The 10,715-nt window shown below is 30.2% G+C and overlaps 1 long non-coding RNA gene across 1 annotated transcript; it reads right to left on the bottom strand.

The window, feature by feature from the left end:
* Positions 1-1,056: 1,056 nt before the first annotated feature.
* On the bottom strand, positions 1,057-3,358 carry LOC129904527 (uncharacterized). Its single transcript, XR_008770444.1, has 2 exons — positions 2,769-3,358; positions 1,057-1,318 (listed from the first exon to the last, which is right to left on the bottom strand). It is a non-coding gene; the product is annotated as an uncharacterized LOC129904527 (long non-coding RNA).
* Positions 3,359-10,715: the final 7,357 nt, after the last annotated feature.

Below are 10,715 nucleotides of genomic sequence, written 5' to 3'. Positions count from 1 at the left end.
ATATGGTGGGTTCAGATGCGTAACTATAATAAGTGTTACATCCCTATATTTTTTTTTTGCAAATAAGGAGCAATGTCATGGTGATTCGTAAAAAATCAATTCGATTGTTCAAAAATAGTTTAATTTAATGAGTCACCATAATTTTAGGATAATTAAAAAAACCAATTAATTATTTTAAAATGCCTGCAAAACCAATGGATTTATTCCGAAGAGAAGGTATTAGCGTCCTTCAAAAATCCAAACTGTGAATCCCAACTGAACTCATTTTTTAAATTGAAGAGATAAAAATATTGCACAAATATATAATGAAATATACATAAGAGTAAATTAAAGCAATAATATAAGGAACGACCTAATATTTGTCTAACGTCAATAATATACTCAATAATAAATTTAAAATATTATTCGAACTTAATTCGAATAGCTTCCTCGGAAAGCAGTTCTGAATACCTGTAAAAGACTTGATAAAGCGTTAGTGAGGGATAAATACTAATAATGATGATGATTATGATAATAATAATAATAATAATAATAACTAAAAATAGCATTCGTCTTATAAACATGGAAGGCCTTGGAAATCGACGGTAATTTCTTCATCGACCGTTTTAACTTGTAAAAATATAATACATAATGTAAACTTAAACTAAAATTTCCGTCTTTAAATAGGGAGGCCTCAAAAACCGACGGAGAGATCTTTTCATTGGCCAACGTTTCCAAATAAAGTATGTATAGGAACATTAATTAAATTCTATAGATGTAGTTTCTATATGAGTCAATATGATAAAAATATTTGTAATCTTGTAAGCGTAAATTAACTCTTATAAAATACTAAAAATATTCATTAAGTACTAAAGACGTGATTTATGTATATTTCTTACGGTGAAAATCTTGATTTTATATGCTTGCAATATTATTCAATTCTATAAACATAGTTCTATATGACATAATATTATAAAAATATTTATTAGCAAATATATAGGTATTGTATCTATTAAAGTAGCCTATTAAACTTATTAAATCTTAAACATGATTTCTATAAAAATCAACATGCTAAAGTCATGTAAGTATAGTTTCAATTAATATGCTGAAAATATTAAGCTTAAACCGTGACATATGATTTAATTAACATGCATCACGTAGATTTCCCCTCCCCCTTTAGACAGTCCCCAAAATGTATATTATTATACAGTGTAGAATTTACAAGATTATTACAAACTAAAATAAAAGGTAAGTGGATAAATAATACAAAAAATGTAAACGAAATAATGACATTTTAAACTTTCGCACTACTCGTGTCTTGAACTTTGAAGTTCAAGCCCTGCAAAATCATAAAGAAAACACAACCAATATACAAATATATATAGAGGTATAACATGATCATATGATTTTACTCCGATAAAGTAAACAAACAAAGCAAGATCATTTTTAAAATAATAAACTAACATATAAAGAAAGATTGAAACTAACCTGGATACTTTAGTTAGGAAGAATAGGCAAATAGAGTCTAACTTGTGATGTTGAGAACAAGCAAAACAATAATAAAGTATGTAAGAAATTTTTCTTATTATCTTTTGTTTTCGTTTTTGGTGTGTAAGAAATATAAAGTAGAATATATTTTTTGTTCTTTTCCTTTCTCTACTCTTTGTGTTTTTTGTTTTGTGTTGTTCCCTTTCTCTCTGTTTGTGTCCCTTTTTGTCTTCCTTGTTTGTTCTTCCCCCTTTTTATTTTATAGTCATCCACCATCAAGAAGGAAGAAAAAATCAACCAAAGTACCCTCACCTTTCTTTTTCAAATATTTGTTCCATAAGTCAATAAAAGAGCTAAAATTTCAAAAAGGGATATCAAATTTCAACAACAAAGTCAATAATGTTTCAACCACCGAATCTGTCAAGATTTTCAACAACTAAATCCGGATTTTCAGTTAGCAAATCAATTATCATGACATTTGGTCAAATATAATCAAGAATTAATTTCAAAATTTTGGTGAAAAAGTCAGAAAGAGCAAAAGAAAAAAAAATCTCAAATATCATGCCAACATTTATGTATTTATACAACAGTTTTGTAGAAAAATTTACTCTTTCACCATAAATAATGCAGTGTAACAGATTAAAACAACTAACATTTCAGACTAATTAAGAACAATAAACAAACTATAGACAACCAAACTTAGAAATAATTATCGCATCAAGTCTTAACAAATTGAATCAAGATGATGACCATTTTAACAAAATCAGATGAAATCACAGTTAAGGTAATTACACCAATTCTAGAATCAGCATGGAGTATACCAACATCAGTGAATAATCAAAAATTTAAATTCGAATACCAACAATTTTCAATAATGTCTAGATCAGTGACATACATACTAAAATGAACAAAAATAATTAGGCAAATTCAAGGATAATATTTTAGACAACAAATGGAGGTTTTAAACCCAAAAAAATACAAAAGGTTTTATGCTTTTGAACAGAATCCACAACAATATAGTAAAAAAAAAAACTTATCATCAAACTAACTTCCGATTTCAGAATCATTGAATAGAACCAACAACCCACACACATAATTTGCGATATTAAGACGAAAGAGGAATGAACAAACCAATTTTGTGTCTTTAATATAGAGTTGAACAATACACAATTTAGAAGGACATTTATGAATAAAATCAACCCAAAAACTTCAGTAGAATCAAACAAACATCAAGATCTAACAATCAATTAACAGAAAACCAAAATTTGAAGTGATAGATTTTGAGATCGAAATGAACATACCCGGACGAATCTTAAGATCCGTCTTTGACAAATAGTCTCCGATCGATTTGGACTTGAACCATGGTGGCGTTACTGGCCGGAGTTTTCGGTCAGCTGATTGGAGCATCGAAGCAACCGTTGATGTTGCTGTCGCTGCATATCATGGCTGCTGCTGCTTGTGTTGTTGTTGATTGAGCGTACTGCTGGACAGCAGCTCATCGTAGCTGCTGTTCGAAGGAAAAGCAGCGTGAGGGGGCTGCTGGAGCTGCTGCCCGTCAGGCTCGTCGGAGAAGAGAAGGGCGATGTTGAGGAGCTGCTGGATCTGGTGGTCTTTTCCGGTGGAGATCGCTGGTCGTTGTTGGTTGTTGCAGCTGTCCATTATGGTTGCAGCGTGCTGCTGGACAGCAGCTCGCTGGGGATGGAGGAGGTGCGGCGGTTCTTTTTCTTCTCCTTTGGAGAAGATGACCCAAAAATCTAAAATGAAAAGGAAAAATTAGTTTAGGTTTAGGATTTGGGTAATAATAATAAAAAATGATAGAATTAATTATGGCCATGGATCAAAAAATGTAATGTACGGTTGAGATTAAAATTGAGTATAAAAATAGACTATATTAAAATTGATTAGGACATAATTATAAATAGTTGTAAAAAATGTCATCTAATTAATTGTCAAATACATGTTGAATAAGTAAAATTTTAAATTTATCAAGTATTAATATTATATATAAAATAAATATGCATGTACATATAATATAAATATATGCGTATATATACATATATACATATAAACGCCCATATATAATACATACCAAAAATAGATGTGTAATATTTATATATATACATACATATATAAACAAGTAGAAATATATAATAAACTTAAGTAATAACCCCTTTTATATACATACGCATACAAAATATATTAAAATAGATATGCAATACGTATATACCAATGTGAATAAGTAAAATTATAAAAAGGACTCGGTTAAGTGACATATATATATATATATATATATATACGTGATGCAACATATGTATATAATGCATACTAAAATAGATGTATGACATATATATTAATTAAAATACATAATAAACTTAATTAAGTAACAACTTTATATGGATGTGCATATAAGTCGTATTAAAATAGGTATGCAATATGCACAAATTAATATGAATAAGTAAATTGGTAAAATATACTTAGTTAAGTAATATATTACAAAGAAAACACACACACACGTATAATATATACTAAATAATGTGAAAAAATATTTGAATGTACAAAGCTTGTTATTTTCACAAACGATAAGAAATGATGTTAATAATATTAACAAATAAAAAAATATTATAATCTATGAAAATCCAAAATATATGATTTATTATTATTATTATTATTATTTTGGTAAAAACTAAAAAAATTAACTTTATATATATATATATATATATATATATATATATATATATAATACAAGAACATAATTTTAAAAAATGTTTATCTATTAAGATAGTGATTCAAAAAATAAATCATAGGTCGGTCAAAATTGGGTGTCAACAGCCGTCCTGTTAATCTTCCAACCACACATCATGGAGAAAAGTAACTTAAAAGGATTTTTATGTCATGTACCTTGTGTGGTTTTTTCTTTCTTTCAACATAATATTTTGTTTTGTGTAATGAAATAAATTAAATTCTCAAAGCAAGAAGGAAGAGAAAGAGAAAGAAGGATAATAATTATTTATGTACAGAATTGTGTAAATACGTTGGCTATTTATAGCCAATTTAGGAAGACAGGAAGACAATGGGTTAGGGAAAAAGTAGAAAGGGACATCCACTTGTTTCAATTATTTTACAACACTCCCCCTTGGATGTCCATGAAAAAGAAAAAGAAATTCTAGTGAAAAATCAAATATATATAGTTATCCTGAACACCCATAGATATTGTGCCTCATTAAAACCTTATTAGGAAAAGCCCAGTGAAAAAAGCCTAGTGAAGGAAAAAGAGTACACATATTTGGTAATACGCCTTGAGTGCTGCCTCATTAAAAACCTTACCAGAAAAATCTAATCGGACAAAACCTTGGTTAAGGAAAAAAGAGTACAGCGCGTATTTTACTCCCCCTGATGAAAACTTCATTTGATATTTTGGAGATGACACATTACAAAGCAGTCTATTGTTGCAATTCATGAGGCAAGTAGAGAATGTGTGTGGTTGAGATCAATGATACAGTTTATCAAAGAAAGATGCAGCCTCAAAAATGATGTTAAAGTACCCATAGTCATATTCGAAGACAATGCCGCGTGCATACCTCAATTGAAAGATGGCTTCATAAAAGGAGATAGATTAGCTTCTCAAAAGTTGATGTTGGTAATGCCTTTGCGAATAAATCTGCAAGATCATCACTCAAACGAACTTGTTGTACATCAATATCACCATTCTTCTGGTGTGAATAATAATTTTGGTGAAATATGTTTCATTTTATCTCCTTTTGTGAAGCCATCTTTCAATTGAGCTATGCACGCGGCATTGTCTTCAAATATGACTATGGGTACTTTAACATCATTTTCGAGGCCGCATCTTTCTTTGATGAACTGTATCATTGATCTCAACCACACACATTCTCCACTTGCCTCATGAATTGCAACAATAGACTGCTTTGTAGATCACCATGATATATCAGTTCTTCAGTATGTAAATAGATAGCTTATTTGAGATCGAGCTTTATGTTGGTCTAATAAATAATCTGCATCTGCATAACCAATAAGGTCTGCACAGCCTACGTTAGTATAAAACAAACCCATATCAATGATACCCTATAGGTATCGTAAAATATATTTGATATCGTTCCAATGTCTTCGCGTTGGGGATAAACTATACCTTGCTAGCAAGTTAACAGAAAATATTATATCAGGTCTGGTTATGTTAGCAAGATACATAAGTGCACCAATAGCACTGAGATATGGTACTTTAACACCAAGAAGTTCTTCATTTTCTTCTAGAGGTTGAAATAGATCTTTATCCACTTCAAGTGATCGAACAATCATTGAAGTACTTAATGGATGTGCTTTGTCCATATAAAATCGTTTTAAAATTTTCTCAATATAGGCAGATTGGTGGACAAAAATCTCATATGCTAAATATTCAATTTGCAGATCCAGACAAAGTTTGTCTTTCCAAGATCTTTCATCTCAAATTTTTCTTTAGATATTCAATCGTCTTTTGGACCTCTTCAGGGGTTCCAATGAGATTTATGTCATCAACATAAATGGCGAGTATAACAAACTTTGATTCCATTTTCTTAATAAAAACACATGAACAAATGACATCATTTATATAACCTTCATTTATCAAGTACTCAGTAAGGCAAGTATACCACATACGCCCTGATTATTTCAGACCATATAATGATCTTTGCAATTTGATTGAGTACATCTCCTGTGACTTAGTACATGCTTCAGGCAATTTTAATCCTTTTGGAATTTTCATATAAATATCATTATCAAGTGAAGCATAAAGGCAAATTGTAACTACATTCATTAGATGTATTTCAAGATTTTTATGTACAGTTAAACTGATGAGATATCGAAAAGTTATTCCATCCATAACAGGTGAATATGTTTCTTCATAGTTGACCCCAAGTCATTGAGAGAATCCTTGTGCAACAAGGTGTGCCTTGTATCTTACAATTTTATTTATCTCATTTTGTTTTCGCATAAAAACCTATTTATAGCCAACTGATTTTATACCTTCAGGAGTTTGGACTACAAGTTCAAAAACCTCACGTTTAGCAATGAGTCTAATTCTGATTGAATTGCCTTTTGTCATTCTGCCCAATCACGTCTACGTCGACATTCTTCGACGGATTTAGGCTCAAGGCTTTCACTATCTTGCATGAGGTTAAGTGTAATATTATATGCAAAAAAATTATCCATCGTAATTTTTGATTGATCTAAATTTATCTCATCACCAGTAGAACTTTTAAAAGTTCTTCATTCACTTGAGTCTCGGGTTCATTGATTTCTTCAGGAATATCAAGATTACTCAAATCTTGATCTTCTTCAGGAGGTTCTTTTGTCGTATCATCTTTATTATTTCTCATGCTTCTCTTTCTAGAATTTTTATCCTTTGAACCTAATAATCTACCACGCTTCAAGCGTGTTTGAGATTCAGAAGTTATGATACTAGTAGATGGCTCTTTGGGGACATCAATCCGGATAGGCACATTCACTGCAAGGATATGTGACTTAGTTATCCATTTCAAATAAGTAAATGCATCTGGCATTTGATTTGCTATTTTCTGTAAGTGGATGATCTTCTGAACCTCCTACTCACATGCGCAGGTACGTGGATCAAAATGAGATAGTGATGAAATTTTTCACGCAATTTTTCTTTTGAGTTCCTTTTTCTCTTCCCCTAATTATGGAAAAGTTGTTTCATCAAATCGACAATCTACAAATTGAGCAGTAAATAAGTCTTCTGCCAACGGTTCAAGGTAGCAAATTATAGAGGGTATGTCAAACCCAACATATATGCCCAACTTTCATTGAGGGTCCATCTTTGTATGTTGTGGTGGTGCTACAAGCACGTATGCCGCACAACTAAAAATTCGTAGATGACTATATTTGACTCATGATCAAATATTAGTTGTGACAGAGAGTATTTATTATAATTTATCGATCTGAGACGTACAAATGCTACTGCATGTAAGATATTATGACGCAAAACAGTAATCAGCAATTTTGTTTTCATAAGTAGAGGTCTTGTTATCAATTGTAGGCGCTTAATAAATGACTTTGAAATGCCATTTTGAGTATGAATATGAGCAATAGAATGTTCAATTTGTATTCCAATTGATAAGGATTAATTATCAAAAGCTTAGGATGTAAATTCTCTAGCATTATCAATGCGAATAGTTTTAATTGGATAATCTAGAAATTGCGTCATTATTCTTATTATTTGTGCTAATAAGTTCGCAAACACTAGGTTGCGAGACGATAAGAGGCACACATGAGACCATCTTGATGATGCATCTATTAGGATCATAAAATATCTAAACAATCCACCAGGTGGATGAATAGGTCCACACATATCCCCATGTATATGTTCTAAAAAGGCAACACATTTTTTGCCAACCTTCAAGGTTGATGGTCTGACAATTAATTTGCCTTGATAACAAGAAGTGCATGAAAATTCATCATTCGTAAAAATCTCCAGGTTCTTTAACAGATGTCCAGTTGAATTTTCAAAAATTCGTTTCATTATTATTAATCGAGGATGACCTATTCGATCATGCCATAGTACAAATGTATTGAGAACAGTAAACTTCTGGTTTATGATCAAATGTGCTTCAATTGCACTAATTTCTGCATAATATAGGTCAGCCGACAAAGTTGGTAATTTTTGCAAAATATATTTCTGGCCTGAGACAATCTTGGTTATACTAAGGTATTCAATATTCATTTCATTTAGTGTCTCAACATGATATTCATTTCTGCGGATATCTTTAAAACTTAACAAGTTTCTTGGGGATTTAGAAGAGAACAGTGCATCTTCTGTAACAATCTTTGTTGTCTTAGGCAGAAATATAGTAGCTCTTCCGAAGCCTTCAATCATTTGAGAAATAAATTAAATTCTCAAAGCAAGAAGGAAGACAAAGAGAAAGATAGATAGTAATTATCTGTGTACAGAATTGTGTAAATACGTTGGCTATTTATAGCCAATTTAGGAAGACAGGAAGACAATGAGTTAGGGAAAAAATAAAAAGGGGCATCCACTTGTTCAAAGTAGAAAGGGATATCCACTTATTTCAATTATTTTACAACATTTTGATCTTATATAATTGCTTTTCAGATACTTACAATAATACAAATAAAATTAGACATTAAGAAGCCTCAACAACAAAATAATCAAATAACCAAAAAAGAGGCAAAGGGACGAAGCCAATAAGTAGTTGATTATGAGGAACTATTAAAATATTATTTACAATCATTTCAAATTAAATAAGAAACAAATTATCCCACTTCAAGTGATATAATATAGCCTGAGGTCCTTCTTAGTATTTTTCTTCCTAACATAAAATTTGTGCTCATATATTTCTTGGAAGTGTAATATATATTTGTGTGGTGTGCAATTGTGTGCATGTAATAGCGGAGAATGAGAAATGGGAAGTTACTCAAACGTGGTTCGAGTTATTTAAGTCAATTAATTTTTTTACTATTTTAATGAATTTGAATTTTACGGTTTTTATATTTGGTTAACTGTACATAAAATTAAAGCTTATCCTATCTTACATTCAAATTAACTTTTTAAAAAATAATCAAATTAAAAAAGAACAAAAAACCTAACAATCCACGTTCTTTTTTTTCTTTTAAAACTAAAAATATTTTTAAATTTCACCATTTCCATTTTAAAAATTATAATAACTATTAAATTGCGAATTATTTTTTAAAATCTGTAAAAATTAAAGACATACAATAATATTCAGTTTGAAAATAACCACAGTAACATTAATCCTATGCTGCCTCTTTGTTAATATTTTAACTTAAATTCAGGTACATTAATTTAATTAAAACTTATCTTTTGGTTTAAATTACAATAAGTTTTTAAGAAAATTTAAAATTTAGTTAAGTATTACCTAGCTTAACTAATTTGTCCAAAAATTAACACATGACTTAATCCTATGCTGCCTTGACATAATTCTATGCTAGACTTTCTTCCTTTTAATTATATATAGATATATGTCCTATTATTACCCAAAAAAAAAGAGAATAAAGTCAGAGACTTTGACCTTCTTAGATCTATAAGCCACAAGGAGATACCCTGGTCGAGGACCATTGCCCATCTCGTTATTCCAAAAAAAAAGATTACCTTTTGCAACTTTTTATTGAATATATTTCTCACTATTTTGTCTTGAATCCAACAACCTTTTTCATATATGAGATTGGCTAGGTACCCATTTTTATAGATAGGATGAGCTTTGGAGCAATATTTTGCTTCAAGAAACTGTCTTCAAATATTGTTGTTAGTTCTGAAGTTCCATCACATCTTGACACCAAAAGCTTGACAGATGTCGTGTATTGATCTGAAGCCTAGTCCTCTTTCAAGCTATTCAGTGGATATTTTTCTTGCCAACAAGATCACTCCAAACGAAATTGGTCATGAGCATTTCAATCTATTTCATGGTAGTTTTAGAAAGCTGAATGATGGACATAATATGAAAAGGGATAGATTGGAGGACAACTTTAATGAGATTAGCTCTTCCATTATGAGAGAGCATCTTTCCTTGCCAATCTTGCATTTTATGAGCTATCATAAAGGTAATTTCTCCAAAATAAATAACTTTCTTTTTTCCAATATAAATAGGAACTCCCAAATAGAGTGATTGAAGTCAATCAGGTGTCTTATGTCATTAATAATATATTGGGGAGCATTAGATCCCATGAGAAAATACGATTTACTTTGTTAATCAATTGACTAGAGCATTCTTCATAATTATTCAATTTGTTCATCATAGCAATAATAGAGAGAGGGTAACCTGAAATACATAGGAAAGTATCATTTGCAAAACTGAGGTAATTAATAATAGGACAACCTCTGTTGATAGTGTAGGAGATGAAACTCTCATTCTTAAATTGATCCATTAGAATAGAGAGCAACTCAGATTCAATAATAAAAAGAGAAGGGGATATATCACCTTATTTAATAAAGTTGAATTATATAAAATATGACTTTTAAGTTTAAAATGTAGAAACTTAAAATGATTTGTTTCTCTGAATTTCTCAACGATGTTGATAATTTCGATAACCAAATCAAATTTTGATCTATTAAAAAAAATTATAATCATGATAATGATAATAAAGTAGACACAATATCAACATCGAAACCTACAATAAGTATGTGATCAGCCCATATTTATTACGCTATTGAATAGTACATAAATGATCATTTTGTTATTTTCTTTGTAAAAAAAATAAATCAA

Source organism: Solanum dulcamara, chromosome 9, assembly GCF_947179165.1.
Source record: "Solanum dulcamara chromosome 9, daSolDulc1.2, whole genome shotgun sequence".
Taxonomy (NCBI): domain Eukaryota; kingdom Viridiplantae; phylum Streptophyta; class Magnoliopsida; order Solanales; family Solanaceae; genus Solanum; species Solanum dulcamara.
Note: the sequence above shows the minus strand (reverse complement) of the source record. Positions and strands in the feature narration are given on the sequence as shown.